This window comes from Muscardinus avellanarius (genome assembly GCF_963383645.1).
Source record: "Muscardinus avellanarius genome assembly, chromosome: 8".
NCBI classification, from domain to species: domain Eukaryota; kingdom Metazoa; phylum Chordata; class Mammalia; order Rodentia; family Gliridae; genus Muscardinus; species Muscardinus avellanarius.
Window position 1 is genome coordinate 41,471,955 of NC_137794.1, and position 21,200 is coordinate 41,493,154.

At 37.8% G+C, this 21,200-nt stretch overlaps 1 pseudogene across 1 annotated transcript; it reads right to left on the reverse strand.

Moving 5' to 3' along the window:
- Positions 1-20,614: 20,614 nt before the first annotated feature.
- Positions 20,615-21,135, reverse strand: LOC308265785 (protein tyrosine phosphatase type IVA 1-like; annotated as a pseudogene). The gene is made up of 2 exons: positions 20,801-21,135; positions 20,615-20,727 (listed from the first exon to the last, which is right to left on the reverse strand). The product of its transcript is annotated as a protein tyrosine phosphatase type IVA 1-like (transcript).
- Positions 21,136-21,200: the final 65 nt, after the last annotated feature.

Here is a 21,200-nt window from a genome sequence, read left to right on the forward strand (position 1 = left end):
AAGATATTGATGCTCTCCCTAATATGTGGAAGCTAGGGAAGAAAAGGGTTATAGGAGAAACTTTAGACAATGAAGGAGAAACCATAGATGAGTAAATAAGACAACCTAACTAAGGGGCATGAGAGGGGGGAAGAGGGAAATTCCTTAATGTACATGACATACAGTCATAAACATATCAAAGTCAACCAGTAAGTGAAACTTAAGAAGGAGGTAGGGGGAGAGAATGGGATGGGAATTGGAGAAGGGCTAAATAAGTGAAGTGTGCATGTACACTTCTACCATCTTGTACCCCATTAAAATGTATGACTACAATGCACCAATAAAAATTTTTTAAAAGATGACATTTGACAAAAAAAAACTAAATAATAAATGCCAGAAACAGAGAAACGATAATTTTCATCAAACAAACAACTAAGGAAAAAACAACAAACACTACTTCAAACAGAATCTAAAACTCAAAATGTGAAGAATTAAAAATCATCTCTCAATAATCATGCTGAACATATATGGCCTCAACTTCCCAATAAAAAGACATAAAGTGGAAAATTGGATTAAAAACCAAAATCCATCTATATACTGCCTGCAAGAAACACACCTTACAAATAAAGATAGTAACAAACTAAAAGTGAAGGGCTAGAGCAAGGTAATCCATGCCAATGGAACTTGAAGACAAGCAGGAGTAGCAACTACAATACCAGACATATTAAACTTCAGGCTCAATCTTATCAGAAGAGACAAAGCATATCAATTTTTACTGGTAAAAGTAACAATCCAGCAAGATAAAATAATAGTCAACGTTTATGCCTAAACATAGGTGCAGCCACTTTTATAAAGCAAACTCTTGGTGACATTAGGTCACACATAGATCCCAAATACAATTAAACTAGGATATTTCAACACTCCTCTCAAACTGCTATATTAACGTTTTATCACTACACTGAGACTGCCACAGACCCCCAGCAAAAATCCCAATGACTTGAAATGAAGCAAGGAGATGCAGCTCATCAGAATTTTAAGTAGTCAGTAAAGATGCCCCAGACCTAAAGAACACCATGAGCCAATGGACCTATTAGACACATACAGAATATTCCACCCAATTACAGCATTTTCTCACTTGCTCCTGGAATCTTCTCAAAAATATACCACATCCTGGGCCACAAAGTGAGCACTAAAAAATTCAAAAAAGTGACATACTCTCCTGCATTTTTTCAGACCACAATGGAATGAAAGTAAAAATCAACTATAAGAAGACCCAGAGTAACCACATAAACATGTGGTGACTGAAGACCACACTACTGAATGAGGAATGAGTCATAGATGAAGTAAGTGGTGAAATTAAGAAATTCCTAGAAACAAATGAAAATAGATATACAACATATCAAATCTCTGGGACACCCTGAAGGCAATATTAAGAGCTCTGAGTGCCCACATAAGAACATAAATCACTATATAAAAAAATTAATGACAAACTTCAAATCCCTTGAAAAAACAGGAATAGTCTAACCCCAAAGTCAGTAGAAGATAGGAAGTTATTCAAATTAGAGCAGAAATCAATTAAGTAGAGAAAAAAACAGAAAATCAACAAAACCAAAATCTGGTTTCTCAAAAAAATAAACAAGATAAATAAACCACTAGCCAATCTAAGCATAAAAGAAGAGGGAATCAATACAAATTTCTAAAATAAGAGATGAAATAAGAGATATTACCACCAACAGTGTATAAATCCAGAGGATTATCAGAAACTACTTTGAAAAATTATACTCCAACAAAATGGAAAATCTGGAAGAAATTGACAAATTTTTAGATAAATGCAACCTTTCTAAACTGAGTCAAGAAGATATAGAAATTTAAACTGATCAATAGCAATCAAAGAGATTGAAGCAGCAATAATGGGCCGACCATCAAACAAAATCCCAGGACCTGATGATTTCCCAAGTGAATTTTATAAAACCTTTATAGAAGAGCTAGTGTCAATACTCCTCAGTCTATTCCATGAAATTGAAAGAAACAGGACTCTCCCAAATACATTCTACGAAGCTAACATCATATTAATACTAAATCCAAATAATGACAGCTCAAGGAAGAAAACTACAAACTTATATCATTGATTAACTTAGACATGAAACTGCTAAACAAAATACCAGTAACACACATTCAAAACACATCAAGAAAATCACACACCATGACCAAGAAGGGTACATTCCAGCGATGCAAAGCTGGTTCAACATACAAAAAACAATCCATGTAATTTATCACATAAACAGAACCAAAGACAAAAATTACATGATTATTTCAATAGATACTGGAAAAGCATTTGATAAAATCCAACACCCATTTATGCTAAAATCACCAGAGAATCAGAATAGAAGGAAAATACCTCAACATCATAAAGGCAATATACAGTAGGCCCACAGCCAACATCATAGTGGAGCAAATAAGGCAGCCTAACTGAGGGGGATGCCTCTTCCATCTTGAACTCCATTAAGATGTATTACTACAATGCACCAATTTAAAAGCTTAGTATTTTCTCTTTTGTGAATGCCACTTTTCTATGAATAGCTCTATCAGTTTTTCTTTTTTTTTTTTTTTTTTTTTATTTTTATTTTATTGGTGCACTGTATTCATACATCATAGTGGGATACAAACTTTTGTAGACATACATGCACACATCGCCCAGTCAGCCCCCACCCGATCCCCACCCCATTCTCTCCCCATCCCTCCCTCAAATGCTTGGCTTAGTGGTTGACATCTAGTATTATAGCAATTTATCCAAAATTAAAAATGATAATCTCACATAACAGTTTCATTTGTCTGATGCCAAGCTTTTGATGATTTAAAGATAACATTTCAATATTTCTTTTTGCTTTCTTTCTTACCAGAGCATATTTTTTCCTGTTTTTTTGGTGAAACTATCATATATTTATATATTTATTTTTCAGAAAAAAATCTATCCTAATATGGAATATGGACTCTAGATACCCAAAACGATCTTGAAGAAGAACAAAGCTAGCAGATAGATATTTTCTGATTTCAAACCATATAAAGATACAATAATTGAAACAGTGTAGTACTGTTCTAAAGGCAGATATATAAACCATTGGAGTTAAATACAAGCCTAGAGCTAAATTCTTCCCTATATTGTCAAGTTATTTTTGACAAGGTTTCCACGAACATTTGGTGGTGGAAATAATATTCTTTTAACTAAATATTGTTGAAAAATAATAATTACATGGAAAAGAATAAAATTGGACCCTTACCTAATCCCACATACAAGTATTAACTCAAAATAGATAAAAGACCTAAATATAAATCTTAAGACTATAAACTTTTAGGAGAAAATCCGGGTCATAAAACCTCACAACATTGAAATTGGCAGTGATTTCTTGGATATGATTTCAATGGCACAGGCAACAGAAGAATATACAAACTCCCTAAAAAATAAAAAAAATATTGTATATCCAAAGACAATGTAAACAGAGTTAAAAGTTACTAATAGAATTGGATAAAATATTTCCAAATGCTATATCTGAAGGTATATTAATATCCCAACTAGAAATCCTAAAAATTAACAACAATAAAGGCAAACAATACAATTTAGAGGTAGGTAAAAGACTAACATAAATAATGAATCTCCACAGATAACCAATCTTAGTTGTCTGTTGGATGGAAAATCTTATTTCTCTGGTTCTGGTGAGTGTTACCTATGGTTATTCTTTTATGATTGGTTTTGGAAAGCTCTCTTGATACTAATGAAATTAGCTCTGAGTAAATAATCTGAATTGCCATATTTTTCCTTGTATGGTTTTGGTCTTTTGCATTTGTTAATGTTATTTTCTACCATACAGAACTATCTAGTTTTAATAAACTAGTGGTGTATTTGTCAATCTTTGTGACTTTCAGGCTTGGTTTTATAGTCATAAAAGTTTTTATCAATATAGGTTATTTTTTAAAGGTAGAGAGAATGGGGTGGGAATTGAGGGAGTGCTAAATGAGTGATGTGTGTATGTATGCTTCTACCATCCTGTACTCACAGTGATATATGATTATAATGCACCAGTACATTTTTAAAAAAAAAAACAATAAAAAGGAACCCCAAAGCTTTTATCTAGCACTACCAATTTTTTATGTAAAGCTTTAACACTTTTTTGTATTTATTTTGATGTGTAGTAGAGATCTAACTTTATTTCGTTAGTTGATGACTACCAAGTAATCCAAATCTATTTAAAGGTAATTCACCTTGTCCCCACAAATTTTAAATACCACCTATGTCATAAGGTAGTCCCTCAGTGTCCAAGAAGGATTGGTTCTAGGACACCCCACAGATCCTAAAATCTTCAGATGCTCAAGTTCCTTGTATAAAACGGCATAGTAAAGCCGGGCGTGGTTGCGCACGCTTCTAATCCCTGTGCTTGGCTGAGACAGGAGGATCACACAGGTTCGAAGCCAGCCTCAGATACTTAGTGAGGCTCTCAGAAACTTAGTGAGATCCTGTTTCCAAATAAAATATAAAAAAAATAGGTCTGGGACTATAGCCCGGAGGTAACAAGCCCCTGGATTCTACCCCCAGTACCACCAAAAAAAAAAAAAAACAGGCATAGTATTTACATATAACCTATACACATCCTCCCATACACTTCAGATCATCTCTAGATTACTTATAATGCCTAATACAATGTAACTATTTGTTATACTGTATTGTTTAGGTAATAATAACAAGGAGAAGAGTCTGTACCTGTTCACTACAGACATAATCTTTTTCCAAATACTTTTGATCTAGGCAAGGCCCTGGGCTCCGGCCAGGGGTCGCATGGGGCACACCGCCCCCAGGAAGAACCAGGGCCTGGGCCGAAAGGCCTTGGGCCCTGGGCGGGGCTCACGCAGGGCACACCAGACCCCCAGAAGAACCGGAGGCCCGGGCCGCAAGACCCTGGGCCCCGGACGGGGGTTGCATGAGGCACGCCGGCCCCCTGGAAGAACCAGGGCCTGGGCCGCAAGGCCCTAGGCCCCGGGCAGGTGTCATGCGGGGCAACCCGGCCCCCTGGAAGGTCCAGAGGTCCAGGCCAGAAGGTCCAGTGCCCCGGGTGGGGGGTGGGCGGCCCGGTCTACCCCCGAGAAGGCATGGTGCCAGGCAGGAGGCTGAGCCCGAGTTCCGGGAGGCCTGGTACCAAACAGGAGGCCCAGCCGCAGGTAGAGAGGAACCCAGTACTGCTGTGCTGCGCCAGGCCATGGTGCACTTAGAACAGCCGACTGCTCTGTGCGATGAGGCTGTTGGACTCCACTCTTGGAAAGGAGGAAAGAAAAAAATTCATTGCTACCGAGTGCCTGATCCCACAACCTCATCAAACCACACATACTGTTTTCTCTTATTTAAAAATAAATAAATAAAAGGAAAAGAAAAAAGAAAAATATTGGAGAGGGGTCAAGATGGCCGCGGTGGCAGCCAGGATACTAAAGATGCAGACAAAACATATCCAACTGAACTGGAACTTTTGGAAAAATTCCCCGCAAAGGAGGACTGCTTCTTTACATCCTCAAGAATCCTGGACATCACCTGTAAGGAGAAAGTTTAGTGGAGACCTAGGAGAAAGGCAGTGACAATGGCAGCGGCCAGTACTCAAGGGAGGCAGAGATCTGATGCAATACATCTGGAACTTTTGAAGAAATAACCCCAGAGGCAGAATGCTGCCACCATGCATCCTTGGGAACATGGAACAACCTGCTGAGCGAAGAGGGTGCTCTGATCGGAGCCTGCCGAGGGGTGAGGCCAGTGACGGGGACAGCAAAGCTGGGATTGGAGCCTGCCATGAAGCAAAGCCGGTGTTGGGTTCTCCGAGGCGGGGATTGGAGCCTACCGAGGGGTGAGGCCAGTGCTGGGGCCAGTGAGTCCGGGATCAGAGCCTGCTGTGAGGCAAAGGCCAGTGCTGGGTCCTCCAAGGCCAGGATAGGAGCCTACTGAAGGGTTAGGCCGGGTCCGGGGCCAGCGAAGCTGTCATAAGAGCCTGCCATGAGGCAAGGCCACTACTGCGGCCTCCGAGGCTGGGATCGGAGCCTGCCAAAAGATTAGGCCGGTGCCAGGGCCTTGCCTGCCATGAGGCAAGGCCGGTGCTGGGGCCTCCGAAGCCATGATAGGAGCCTGCCAAGGAGTTAGGCCAGTGCGGGGACCAGCGAGGCCAGGATCGGGGCCTCCCATGTGGCAAGGCCAAGGCTGGAGCCAGTGAAGTCAGGATCAGAGTCCTCCAGGTGGCCAGACCACTTCTGGGGCCATCAAGAGTGAGATCGGAACTTGCAATGCGGCATGCACAGAGAAATATCACAGAAAATAAAAACCAGATGCTTCCCCTAATTAGCAAAAACTAGGAGGAAAGGGGTAAAAGGAGGAGGTTGAGTTGTAGAAAGAGCCCTATAGAGAAGCAATTAATGTGACCAATCAGAGGCTATGGGATGGGGGAGGATGGAACCTCTTTAAAACTCAGGAGGTGCGTAAACAAATATATCAAAGATAATCACCAATCAAGCATGGGATCAAGGGAGGGGGAGGGAGTGGGTTGGGGATTGGATGAGGGCTAATTGGATGATGTGTGCTTGTATATCCTCTCAAGTCTTGTATCCCAATGTGATGTATGATTACAATGCACCAATATAAATAAATAAATAAATAAATATCATGATCAAAACAAGATACTAATTGAATACCTCCTGTGTGTAAGACACAGCACAAGCAGCCCAGAGAGTAGTCCTATCAGAATGTGAGCTCTCACTGTGTTTCTGAGTTGTTATGTCAGCTGTTTTGTGCAATTATCTCTTAGTCTATAGGATGAAAATATCCATTTATGTTCTCCTCATGTTTCACAAATATGTGAGACAATAAAATAGAAAATGAGAAGTTTGTCAAAAGGCTAAACATAAAAAAAACAAATACTTTTGATCTACTATTAGTTGAATCTGGAAATAGGGGCAGTCACAAATACAAAAGGCCAGAGAATAGTTAATTATTTAAAAGGCCATCATTATTATACGAATCTGGAAAATCCGCTGTATCACTTCCCCAGAATTGATTCTTGATATAACCTACTATATCTAAATAGATGTGTGTAACAGAGAATGTAGACGAAGTAACTTACAGGAAACAGTCAAAGTGCCTGGTTGGAATTGAGAGAGCATATATGGGCAGAAGAATATTAAAACAAAAATATGAGAAAAAAAATAGAGAATATTCAAAATCTAAGTGTTTAATGGTGCAGAGGTGATGGGAGGACTTCCATTCCAATGTCCTCATAGTAAAGTCCAAGATCCATCAAGCGAGCCCCAAGATGTTTCTGATCTCGCCTCTGCCTGCTTCTCTAACCCAGCCCAGGCCCTTACCTACCACTCGTCTTTCAGGTTTCTGCTTGAAAAATTTCCCCAGATGTATTTCCTGGACCTGGACCAGAGAATCAAATACCCTCCTGTGGTCTCTGTAGCCTTTTGCATGTTAGACAGTCTAATAGTCTAGTCTCTTAGTGCTTTCACCTCTGTTACAGATATTGTTCTTCATTCCCAACTTCTCTTCATCTCTCTCCTAGTGAAATTTTCTCTCTAAATGGACGCTCTTCTCCTAACACTAGGCTCAGATACATTGGTAACATTGACTTGACCCCAGCCAGAGGACGCACATAAGACCTAGGGCAAAGCCACTTAGCACACAAATCATGCCCAAACCCTGGTGATTGGTTCAGGAAGGCGTGTATGACTAAGAAGAGAAACATGTGAAATTTGGGCTGGGGAACTTGAACAAAGACTCAACTCACATTAGATTTATCTTGCTAAAGGAGGCTACAGAAGGAACCAAAATTGAAAGAGTAGACCAAGAAATGGAGAGACAGAAAATCATTTGAAGCCCTAGGTCAAACTAGAAATCAATCTTGTCCCTGGAGTATTTAATTAAATAAGCTAATGCCTTTCTTGTTTCTCTTTGAATCGTTTTATTTTTTTTATTTTTTATGCTTCCTGAAATCATTTTAAATTGGATTCTCTCAGTCCCGGCCAAACCTTCTTAACAGCTCCTACAGGTAAAGTTTCTTAAGGGCAGAAACTGTGTCTTAATGCTGTTGTGATCTATAGCCCCATGCCAGCAGCACAGAGGAAAAAAAAAGAAAAAAAACTGAAAAGTTTTTTTAAAATCCTAATGTCAGCCAGGCATGATAGTGTATGCTTGTAATCCTAGTACTAGAAGACTGAGACAGTACGATGGCAGGTTCAAGGCTAGCCTCAGAAACTTAGAAAGACTCTCAACAATCTAATGAGACCCTGTTTCCAAATAAGAAATTAAATTGGGCTGGGAGTGTAGTTTGGAGGTAGAATGCCTCTGGGTTCCATCCTAAGGACCAAAAATTAAATAAAATAAAATGAAAAATAAATCCTAACGTAACAACTGCTTCCACATACATATATTCTACTTGGAAGAGATCAATGAGCAGCTGATCGCCCAACCTAGATTCTAATACAGGACAGCCCAGCTCAACATCCTTGGCTTCCTGGTCTATAAAATGACAATAACAATACCTACTTTGAGATTTGACATAAAAATAATATGATAACTACACATATAAAATATTTGTTATAATTAACTTCCTCACCCTTTTTCTCCTCTGAGTGCATTGTTCTGCAAAATCGTTATGGATTATAAAAATCACATAGAACTCCCAAAATTCTGAAAGGTATCATAGGTATAAGTGATTACTCTGATTTCTACCCCCAAAAAAATGTTTTTATACAACTTCCAATTATCTTTTCTAAGGAGAGAATGCAAAGAGTTGACAATCAAAAGTCATTAATATGTGTTTGGGACCTTGTTCTATAATGTATTCTACAACTGACCTCCCTTCCTAATCGTATTTCAACTACAGTGGTACCAAAATGAGTTTGGATTGTCTAACATAAGTTGATGGGATGTTAAAAAAAAAGATAATCATTGTACTAGATAGTATCAGGAACCATTTTAAAATGCTTCTAAAACTTGCTTCATGTAACCCACCAAGTAGATAACCCACAAAGCAGGTAATCGAGTGACAGATGTCAAGAGTAAAAAAATTTTTTGTTCAGCTGCATCATTATAATTTTTAACATAGCATTATATATACATACATACATATATTTTATTTTGCAATAAACATAATCTTTTCTATAATAGTTACTGGAACTAACTGTAAAATTTATACCAACTGAATTTCTTGCTTCAATTACCATCTTAAAATAGCATAAATGATGGTTGAAGCATTATTCATCCTATTCATGAGTTAATGCTGTTTAAATTATGTTAGTGAAATGTATTTAAATTCTTCTTTATTTCCTAACCTTTCATATTCCTAGTAATGTGAAGAGTAGAGGCCACTCAGAATATTTGAAGCCGGGCGTGGTAGCGCACGCTTGTAATCCCTGCGCTTGGGAGGCTGAGACGGGAGGATCGCACAGGTTCGAAGCCAGCCTCAGTTACTTAGTGAGGCTCTCAGCAACTTAGTGAGACCCTGTTTCCAAATAAAAATATAAAATAGGTCTGGGAGCATACCCCGGAGGTAGAAAGCCTCTGGGGTCCACCTCCAGTACCACCAAAAAAAATATTTGAAGATATATTTTAGATACTCTCAGAAAAAAATTATTTGAACTGGGTGAAATAGCCAACTTTTACAAGACTCTAGAACTCTTTTCATTATAATTGGTGATTGTGTACAATAATATAGTATTTCTGGAGAGAAGTTTTCCAATTTTTATAAAAGCCCTGAAACATTTTATCATGTGACTTGATTATACTTTGAGGAATTATCTTAAGAAAATAGAGACACAAAAATGACAAGTTATTTCAATATTACTTTTAATAGGGATAAATATATAAAGGTCTAAATATAATAGTATATCTATGCTTTTAAAAATTATATTTTCAAAGGTTGTTTCATAGCCATTCAAGATGATTACTATATAATTATTATCAATTTTTTTCTAAGCAGAGGGCTGGGAGTATAGCTCAGTGGTAGAGTACTTGCCTAGCATGCATGAAGCACTGGATTCCATTCGCACCACCCACACCCACCACCCAAAGGAAAAAAGGCAGAGAATTATCCCAGGTATTCATGTAACTGTATATCTAATGAAAAACTATGGAGGAAATTTTCTAGTAGTAATTGGGGTTGTAGAGTAATAGGTCATTGTTACTTTTCATTTTCAACATGCTGTACCATCATGAATTTCTGTAATAAGCCTATATAACTTTTATAAGAATGGATTTTTACTAGTTAGATCTTACTTCTCAGAGCAGAGAGACTAGATAAACATTTTTCTTTACAAGATCGTTTCTATAAATAGCACCTTGAAGGTGGGAGCTTGTTTTACAGCTGCTGTTTCTAATTAGCTAGCTCTTTGTCATAGTTATACTTCACAGCTTGGTCTGTTGTGGAGAAATTCTCTAGCAAAGTCGGGCACCTTCCTGCTGCTCAGTAGGAGGATCTATTTTTCTAGGGGGAAAAGTTATCTTCCATTCTATCTTCCACATCCCATCTTAAATCCTCAGCTTTAAAGCCATATGCTTTCTGGAAGCAGAAAAAGCTGTTAGGTAAGAAATAATGAGCCAGAATCACAGCAGTAGTGGCAGAGAGGCTGACTGGACGATTCAGTGAGTCCACATAGCTCCTGTGTATTCTCTCTTAGAATGATTTCCCTTCATCTATGACCAGATCCTCCCATCCTTCAAATTTCCATTCAAATACCTCCTCCAAAAAATGGAAATAAATATTATTCTTGTATCCACAGCTGGAATTTTTTCCCCTACCTTTGACTTTCATTTCTTACGGAAAAGTAGTAGATAAATAATAAAAAGAACTCTTTTCTTAACCCACGTAAGATTAAGTTGCCACCCTAATGTCCCATCAACCCTGAATACTTTAATGTGTATTTGCTACAAATAACAGAAACATTTTCCACATAACCACAGAACAACCATCAAGATCAGAAAATTAATACTGATATAACAATGCTATCTATTCTTCAGCCCAGTACTGTTATTATAGGAAAGGGGCCCTGTTGAGATCAAGTGTTGCATTGCATTTAATTATCCTGTTTCTATAATTTTATTCCATTTGGAGTAGTATTTTATTCTTAATGTTCATGACCTTTACACTTTAGAAAGTTACAAGCTAGTAGAATAGCCATCAGTTTGGATTTATCTGATATTTACTCAGGACTAGATCTAGGTTATGCATCTTCAGTAGAAATACCACAGAAGTAGCCAGGTATGGTGGCACACACTTGTAATCCCAGTACTTGGGAGGCTGAGATAGGAGGATTTCGGTTCATGGACAGCCTCAGCTAATTAGTGAGGCTTTCTGCAACTTATCAAGACCTTGTCTCAAAATAAAGAATAAAAAAATAAGGCTGAGGATATAGCTCAGAAGCAGAATGACCCTGGGTTCAATCCTCAGTGCCTAAATAAATAAATAAATGAAATACCACAGAAGTGATGCTGTGTTTTTCATTGAACAGTGTATGGTTATGGTGTCTTCTATTCCTGGTTATGATCACTTCGATTGTTTAAGATGATTTCTGCCAATTTTCTCAACTCTGAAATTATAGGTTTCCTCTGTATACTTATTGATATTTTGTTGGGACATACTTAGAAACTTTTAATTTATTCATTCATTTTTATCAGAATCGAGTTACCATTTATTTTATTCATATTCAATAATTGAAAATAATATTCAGTTCATATTATTTATGTTGAAGCTCAATTGGCAAGATTTAACCAGCAAGAGTCCTTCTTCAAAGTGGCTCCTGTGGCCGGGCGTGGTGGCGCACGCTTGTAATCCTCGCGCTTGGGAAGCTGAGACAGGAGGCTTGTGCAGGTTCGAAGTCAGCCTCAGCTACTTAGTGAGGCTCTCAGCAACTTAGTGAGACCCTGTTTCCAAATAAAATATAAAAATGGGTCTGGGAGTATAGCCCGGAGGTAGAAAGCCTCTGGGTTCTACCCTCAGTACCACCAAAAAAAAAGTGGCTTTTGTGTATTTTGGTACCTTCTTATCCTTCTTGGAGCAGGTCCTTGCCATGTGATATTAGATATCCCAACCTCATTTGTTCTTTCCTCTCCAGACCTGAACTCATCCATGTCTATAATGACTTGGGGCTTCCTTAAGAAAAGCCCTAGGAGTTCTTATGACATTGAGAGTGCTGCTGTTTCCAAGAATGCTCAGTGAACAGAGCTTAGGAGTTCTGAGCTATGCAGAGACACTTAGACATTTGAGTCCATGCACATTCACCTCTATAGTTGTTAAGACATCTATCAATATCTACATTTACTATATACTTTCTGGCTAAGTAGTTCAAATCCACTAAGTTTAATCCAACTTTCTCCCTTTCCAAATTTCCAATTCCTTTGTCCAACATTGAGAAATCGGCTCCAATTAACCTTAAAATTGTTTCTTACTTAAGTATTTCCCCTATGTGAAACTACTATCTTCCCCACAGAGATGTTTATCTTATTCCCCTCAGGATGTGACCACTCATGGAAGTTTACCCTGTTAATTCTCTGAAACCCCCCTGCAAGGCCACTAACTCCATTCCTTGCCACTGGCTTGGGGTTTTACACACCACAACAGGTCATCCTACTTGTGTATCCTCCTCACTACACCAGAATTCCCACACATGGTCACCTTCTCAACTGTAATTACTATTGACAAAATTTTTAAATTAATAAAAAAAGAAAGGACTGGTAGAATTTTTAAACTAGGGACATTCTAACATCTTAAAGTCCTTGGCCAAAGTCTTAATTTACTAATACACTTGAAACACACTGTTTTCTATCAATCAGCTAAATCATCAATATAACTGTATTTAAGTTTTTTAGTAAAAATCTCTCTCTCTCTCTCTCTCTCTCTCTCTCTCTCTCTATCACACACACACACACACACACACACACACACACCACACACACACACACGCACGCACACAAATTTCTTATCATGGAGGTTTCCTTCACTCTCTGTGAGTCAATAATTGGCAAAGGAGAACAAAACTATTAATATGTTTCATGTAAAATACTGCTGTTTTGTCAATTTTTCACCACTGTGATCAAAGTACCTGATAAGTACAACTCAGGGAAAGAAAGATTTATTTACCTCACTGCTTTAGAGGTTTCAGGAGTCATTTCTTAGTCCGTCTATGTTCAGCAGGCTCTTAAGACAGGAACCATGGCAGCAAAGCTCCAAACCACGGTAGCAGAAAGGAAAGAGAGAGAGAGAGAAAAACAAAAGCAAGGGACAGATACAGTCCCCAAAGCCACACCCTACACCACCCACCTCCAGCCATGTCCTGCTTCCAAACCTGACTGCAGGTTTGAGTTTTGGGGGACATTAATTGCTTATTATATTCTGTTGCTGGAAAGATTTTTTTCTGATGAGACAAGAATGTCAGTAAGAAAAAGAATACCAGGAATATATTATGGAAGATAAAAGTGAAAGAGAGAAGCAAAAAAGAAAGAGAAAAGGTGAGATTGAGGGTGGTGTCAAGGAATAAATAGAGAAGAAATAGAGGAAGAAGCAGAAGAGAGAAGCTAATGGGAGAAGTGTGAAAACAGAATGGTGTTCAAGAAAACCTGGCTGGGCCACCAAATCCATGGTAAAGGGCTCGAACTATATCATAAGCACTAAAGTAAGAGACTATCAAAATGAGGGAAGAAATGTCATCTACTCCCAAACCAGAAAATCTAAGAAAACAATGGAGAAATTTCTACATCATACACTTTTTCAACATATAACTGCACGAAACTGACATACAGAGACTTGCTGCAACCAATTTTGAGATTTTGCTCAATGTTACTTATTGATATGTTTAAAAATTGCTATTTTGAGAGTTGCTTATAGAAACTACATAGGCATCAACATCTTCAAAATAGCAAAAGGCTGCTTGGTTAGTCAAAACTTTGGTAAGGAAAATTGTTACATATGTATAAGTGGAACACCTGAAACATGTAGCATCACATCTTATTTTTCTGCACTGATACACAAACTATAACTCATGTCAACCCTCTACAAACCATCTAGAAAAATGTTGCCAGGCGTGGTGGCGCACACTTGTAATCCCAGCGCCTGGGAGGCGGAGACAGGAGGATCTCACAGGCTGGAGGATCTCGAGGCTGGCTTAAGAGACCCTGTTTCCAAATAAAAATATAAAATAGGCCTTGGAGTGTATACCGGAGGTAGAAGGGTTTCCAGGAACCCCAGAACCACCAAAAAAGAAAAGAAAAATGTCTATGCTAGGCTCCTGTCAAAGCCAGGGTAATAAGACATTGCCTTTTTATAGTTTTGGTTCAACGTAATATGAAATTATTCTCTGCTACACCAAATCTGCTGGATCTCCAAAGAGTAATTATTTAAGCTTAAGCCAAATTTTGCTCCTTCTAGAGAAAAAGCATATCCATTCTTACAACAAACTAATGAACATGTATTTCATAATTTAGTTTAGTTAGCAGATATTCTAGCTGAGTTCATTTTATATGCTTCCTACAGATGCTATTTAGATGCTACTGAATATATCAGAAGGGAAATTATTTTCCCAGAATCTATTTCTCTTCCTTCCTAATACTATCCTGATTTTGTTCCAAATATTTTCTCTCCACCCACAAATGATTGAGTTAAAATAGATCTCATTGTCAAATTTTCTCTGTTTGGTTTAAAAACCAGTAAGCACATGGCATTTTTCTGTCTAGCATTTTATGTAGGGAAGTCACATGAACTATGTTGGTCCAGTCACAGGGGAAGAGTTCTCTTTTAGAACGTGATCAAGAATATATTCTTGGTGAGGATCTTGCAACCATAAAAGAACCAGTCTGAATTCCAAGCTGTTTGAGAATAAGTAGCAGAATATGGGGAGAATTTAGGTCCCCAGTGACATAATTGAATCACTGAGTCACCAATCTGCCTAAGGCAGGCTTTACTTCTGGACCCTTTGATATGTGAGATCATAGACTTTACTCTTTGATTTGTTATCGAATTGAGCTTTTTTTTTTGTACCTGCATCCAGGAACATCATAATTGATCAAAGTTTGTCTAAGCTCAAATCCAATAGCCAAAATCACAAGTGAACCTCCATTACAACCTTGTGATATGGAGGGAAAGTGCTTCCATGGGTTAAAGTCAAGAGTTACAAGGCCTTCTTAGCTTTCCTCCATTAGAAAAAAAACACATAGAAATATAGAAGAGTTTGCTTGCAGACATCTTCTGTTCTGACAACATTAAAACTTAAACATGGACTCAGAGTTCTTTGTTTTCTGGCATAGAGAGAATCAGTAATGCCAGCTCTGCAAAGGTAACTTCATTCATTTGAAGACAAAAGAAATGATGCTTTATAAATTCAACCCAAAACAGTCTTAGTTAGTTCTTTGACAGCAACCTTACTCTGAGTCAGTTTTTATCACTAGATGCTATCAAAATAAAAATGTCAAAATCAGTTAAATACCCAAGATAACTTTCATTCTGCTATATCAACCTCCTTTTCAATTTTAATATCATAAAACTCATTTGGGGCAGAATTAAAGTTTATTTTTAAGATTTACTTTTGCACAATTTATATTCATTTTCGTTATTTTCAGAAAGTCACCACAAAATTTACATGATTTTTTTCAATAGTATGCAGTTAAAAATCAATTTCCAGCTTAACCAAATAAGTCATATGCAAATTTGCTGTATACATATTTCATGTACTTTTCTAGGAAGAATTATATTTTCATCTGATTCACATGACTCAAAAAAGTAAAAACTATTTCTGTAGACTGAATAATAACAATAGGTGGTCAGAGAAATTACCACAAAAAAGGGAAGTAGATAGAATGAATAAAATAAGATGTATTTTTGAAGTTTCAACAAAGTTGGGAAAATAGATAATAGCTAAATATTGTGAAGAGGCAAAGTGGCTATGCATGTATATGAGTCTATTACAGTATAGTTGCAAAACACAAGCAAAGAAGCCACTGAAGACTTTATGAGAGTTAATGATAATAAAATCCTGTGCATATACAAATTAGGTGTATGCCTGTATCAAGGCCTGGAAAGACTCTCAAGGTGCAATTCAAAGGGGTTATTGAGAGATTTTAATGGAAAGACTGGACACAACAGTGGGCAGGGTTAAGAAAAGACACAGTGAGGAAGAACGAGCCCAGGACTGACAACAGAAGAAGGTTGTTACTTCTATGTTTAAAAAGGAGGATTTGGGCCAGGCGTGGTGGCGCACGCTTGTAACCCCCGCTCTTGGGAGGCTGAGACAGGAGGATCGCACGGGTTTGAAGACAGCCTCAGCTGCTTACGCTTTCAGCAACTTAGTGAGACCCTGTTTCCAAATAAAATATAAAAAAAGAAAGGTCTGGGAATATAGCCCGGAGGTAGAAAGCCTCTGGGTTCCACCCTCAGTACCATTAAAAAGGAGGATTTTTCTCAGAAGCCAGCCTGGTGAGAGTCACATACAAGGGCACCTAACAGGAACTGACTCTGGGTAGAGAGATGCAGAAATTGCCAACCTGAAGCTCAACAAGCAGGAAGCTGAGGAAATTAAAAACCAAAACTCACTTTCTTCCCTTCCTCTGAGCTCCTGACAAAGCCTCTCATTGACCAAGTCTAAATAAAAAGGAGAGCAGACTGGACTGTCCTGTCAGTTGAGGTCAGCCCTGGAGGACTGGAATACAGTCACAGATAAGGAGGGACAGAGCAGCAGATGCCCTCAACACAGACACCACCCAAATAATAGCTCTGAAGGGAGTTTTATTCAGAAATGAAGATATTTGCTTCCACAACAGCTCTAGCACATGTTTTTGGCAAAGAATTTCAGAATCCTTTCCATCTTGTTAATGCTAGTTTTTAGTCATCATACTTCATGTTGACAACTTTATGAATATAAACAAATACATATTTTATAATCATCAACTTTCTGACAGTAAAGCCAATCCTCCTCCCTCAAACACAACAACTCCTCTCGCTCCAGAGCCTTGGCAGTTCTTTATTACTGTTGAAAAGCAAAGTGTGTATTTAAACTTAAGGCAATTGTTTCAATTCCATCTCTAGAATATACTACTTCCTATTAGATCCACATTTCCCCTTTGAGTTGTTATGAACATAAATTATGTCTGAGCCTGTGTGCAAGTGTGTAGAATGGCTTGCGGAACTGATCAGTTGAGAGTCCCTGTGTTCAGGCGATCTGAAGTACCACCACCACCAGAAACAAACGGTGTCGGTTGTATGATACAGAGGAAGCAGGTGTACACTTTCAGTCTGGGGACTGTTAGTTATGATCTACCTTTCATTAACAGACAATTTGTTCACCTTTCCAGGTGCTCTTCTATAGAATAAGAATTGAAGACCAGAGAGGTTCCAGTGTGACTTCCAGCCTTAAAGTTTTATGAGTTCCCAGGCCATGTGCCTAATTAGTATACCTTATAGGAACCATGATTTGCTGCTTACCAGCTGCTCTAATTTGAAAAGGGCTTTTTTTTAAACTGATATAGCAAGTGTGGAATACTTTTCTCTCCACTGTGGTGCTAAGGATTGAACCGAAGGGCATTTGTACAACATTCCTATATCTTATAAGTAAACAATTACCTATCCATTTAATACCTACAATATACTATATTAAGTGTAGTGCATATATTATTTAACTCTCACAACTAACCTTTGATGTTATCTTCCATTTGCTGGTCTCAGAGATGTCAAGTGCCTTAACCAAAGGTAATAACTAGCAAAGGAAGGAATCATAATTTTAAGCCTCTTGTCTAAGCCTCCATTCCCGTTACCTCATTAATTCCAGGAACTCTGGCCAGACATACCCACTACATCTCAAATGTTTTTTCACAGAAAATTAAAACTTTTCACTTAACTTAGAACCAGGTGAGTTTGGCCTGAAGAAGGGTATGGACAAACACCACAGTATGCCCTGCCCAGGCTCAGCCTGGACCTGAGTCCACCTGTTTCTTCAGTTTAATCATTTGTTTCTCTGCCAGACAAAGGATTTCTAGGATTCTAAGAACCATTTCTTTATCTGACAGTGCAGAATTTAAAAGAACCTGAGCTCTTTAAGGAAACTAAGTGGAATCGAAAGATTATAAAATAGAAAAATTCTAAAAATAATAAAATGAAACTGGATAGTTTGAATGAAAACCAGTTGAATCAATATGGAATATAGCATATAACTGATTCATTATCACACCAAATACTTTAATTATATTCCATTATATGGCATTTTCTTATCCTAAACCATATAATGTGAAGTATTTGTTATGATACTAGAGAAAATTGATAGAGGCAGAGGAGAGAAAGAGAGAGACAGACAGACACAGAGAGAGCATTCCTCAATCCAGGTTAAGGATAGCAAAATGCATTGCAAATTAAGAAATATCTTTAACATGTAAAAGAAATTATACAAATTTATTTTTGGTTTCTATAAGTAAGCAAGGTTTATTTTTATTTTTTATTTATTTATTATTTTTTGGTGGTACTGGGGTTCCTGGAAACCCTTCTACCTCTGGGCTACACCCAGACCTATTCTTATATTTTTATTTGGAAACAGGGTCTCCTAAGCCAGTGTGGCTGGCTTCGAACCTGCACGATCCTCCTGTCTCTGCCTCTCAAGCACGAGGATTATAAGTGTGTGCCACCATGCCCAGCTGTAAGCCAGGTTTAAATATCATAAACTATTGGTGGTACAAATGTCCTTCTCTTTCATTTTTATGAACTTGAGATATTTACAATTCAAAACACAGAAAACTATTTTTTAACCTAACCTAACATTGTTTAACTTCATTATTTCAATTGAACTTAACATACCCCAAAAAGAAAAGTCTTTTCTAATAAAGACAATATCTACAAAATGATGATTTAAGAACTACTAAGTGAGAAACGTACATCTCACTATTGTTGTCGTGTTTGGGTTAAAATAAAGATTCTTTCAAGAAAAAAGACCTCAAATTCTAGGATAAGGAAGTGGGGGGTTTGGGGAGGTTGCGGGTTTCTGGGGTTTTTTTGTGGGTCTGAGGATGGAACCCAGGGGCATTCGACCTCCAAGCTACACCCCCTGCCCTATTTTTTATTCTTTTTTTTCTTTTTTTTAACTGAAACGTAATTTATCTTGTTTTCTACAAAGTTAACTTTAAGCAAAACAATCTCAATGATGATAAATGCATTTTATTATTTATTTAGATGTTTAAGCTCTCGCACTAAGTTTTACAAGCTGGTGAACACTGATAAATTATTTCTCCCACAAAACTATAACCACACATTCCCAGACAGTATAAATATATTGTTGAACTAACATTAATACACATCACCATTTTATCAATTATATAATAAAACAAATTATCAAGTATCCAAATACTAAGTTACACAGCTGAAAAGGCATATAAAATATTAGATGTCTGCTCAAATCATTAGCAGAAACCCACTACTTTCTTTGCATGAGAGTTTGGGAAAAAAGGGGAAAAAATCACACTTCAAACAAAAGTTGGTAAACAACTGATAAGTATGGAAAAAAATTACAAGAATTTCAGAAATTTTTTTATTAAGAATTGTTTTAGCTACAAGTAACAAAGCATCTCTACTTTTTAAAAAAATATTTACTAAATTAGAGAGCATCTTCTACATGTTCTGCACGAGACAAAAGCAATTACATTCTTTTTTTCAGGCCCTCCCTGTTAAGTTGCACCTCAGAGTGCAAACATTAAATTAACTGTAAGGCTTTTTTTCTCTGAAAACATTAAAGACATGTGCTTCTATAATAATGTAGATTTTCAAAATGGACATTTCCCATAATAGCACAAGATAAGACTCAAAGGACATTAAATAATCACTGTTAAGACTTGGTAAAATTTAGCTGGGCGTGGTGGCGCACACTTGTAATCCCTGCGCTTGGGAGGTGGAGACAGGAGGATCGCGCAGGTTTCAAGCCAGCCGCGCTGGCTTACAAGACCCTGTTTCAAAATATAAATAGGTCTGGGAGTGTAGCCCGGAGGTAGAAGGGCTTCCAGACACCCCAGTACCACACACACACACACAAAAAAGACTGGTAAAATTTTTAAAAAATGGTAAAGCCAACCTGATGTATACTGGTGTGAATGTGGGAGATGTAAACACAGAGTGAGCAGACAAACAACCATCTAGGCCCTACTTTTTGCAATGACTGAAGAAACAAATCACATAAGGTCTAGAGTGTTCTTAGTTCCTAGAATTTTGGTTCTGCATAATACTAAAAATATACAAGTATTGTGCTGGTTATTTTGGCACCTAATCTTTCTAAATTTCTTATATATTGAGATTCTGGCAAAGAAACAGATTTAAAGATATAACTCAATACCGAACGATTTCAGGAAAGGTCATTTGGTACAAATGATAAGCACATTTTAAATGCTGAACAGCAAGAATCTTTTTGCTAAGATCCAAATTGGTTGATCATAACCCAAACATAGATGCTGATATTCTGTCAAGCTTGTGGCCTGGTAAAACTGCTTTCCAATACTCCTATGCAAGCTTCATTAGACTTTTTCACAAGCCAACATGTTGGCTGATTATTAAGTCCCGTCTCAAATTCCACTTCCAAGGCAATAGCATCAGGCATCCCAGTTTTACTGAATGCAACAGTTGTTTCTATGACCATTGGAGTCTTTGAAGGCAGCCGCATTTTAGGACGATATTTCTCCAAATACATAAGTTGCTTGCTGTTAAAAGCTCCACGCCGCTTTTATCTTATGAACTGTCCTGCATCTTCATATTTCATTCAATTAATTAATTAATGACAGGGCAACAAGCACTGGAGCTCTCCCAAGGCCGGCAACACAGTGAACAGCAATACAGCAACCAGGGTCTTCATGAAATTTAACCTTCACAACACTTAACCAGTCATCAGCAGTCTGGTTGGATGGTGGTACACCATCATCAAAAGGCCAATCAAGAACATGCATGCCTTCTTTCTCCACCAGAGTAGTATCATAAGTTGCTTCAGACACTCTAACTATTGTGGCAACTCCATACTTCTTAAGTTCCTCTATAAATCTGCTTAAGGTCGCATTGGTTGGATTGTGTGAATAAGGAATCTCATGTTCTAGTATGTGACTTCCACAGGAGCGGGGCAGTTCATTCGAGCCATGTCAATTTAGTTTAAAAACACTCAATAGGGTATGAAAGAATTTTAAAAATCGAATACATAAATGA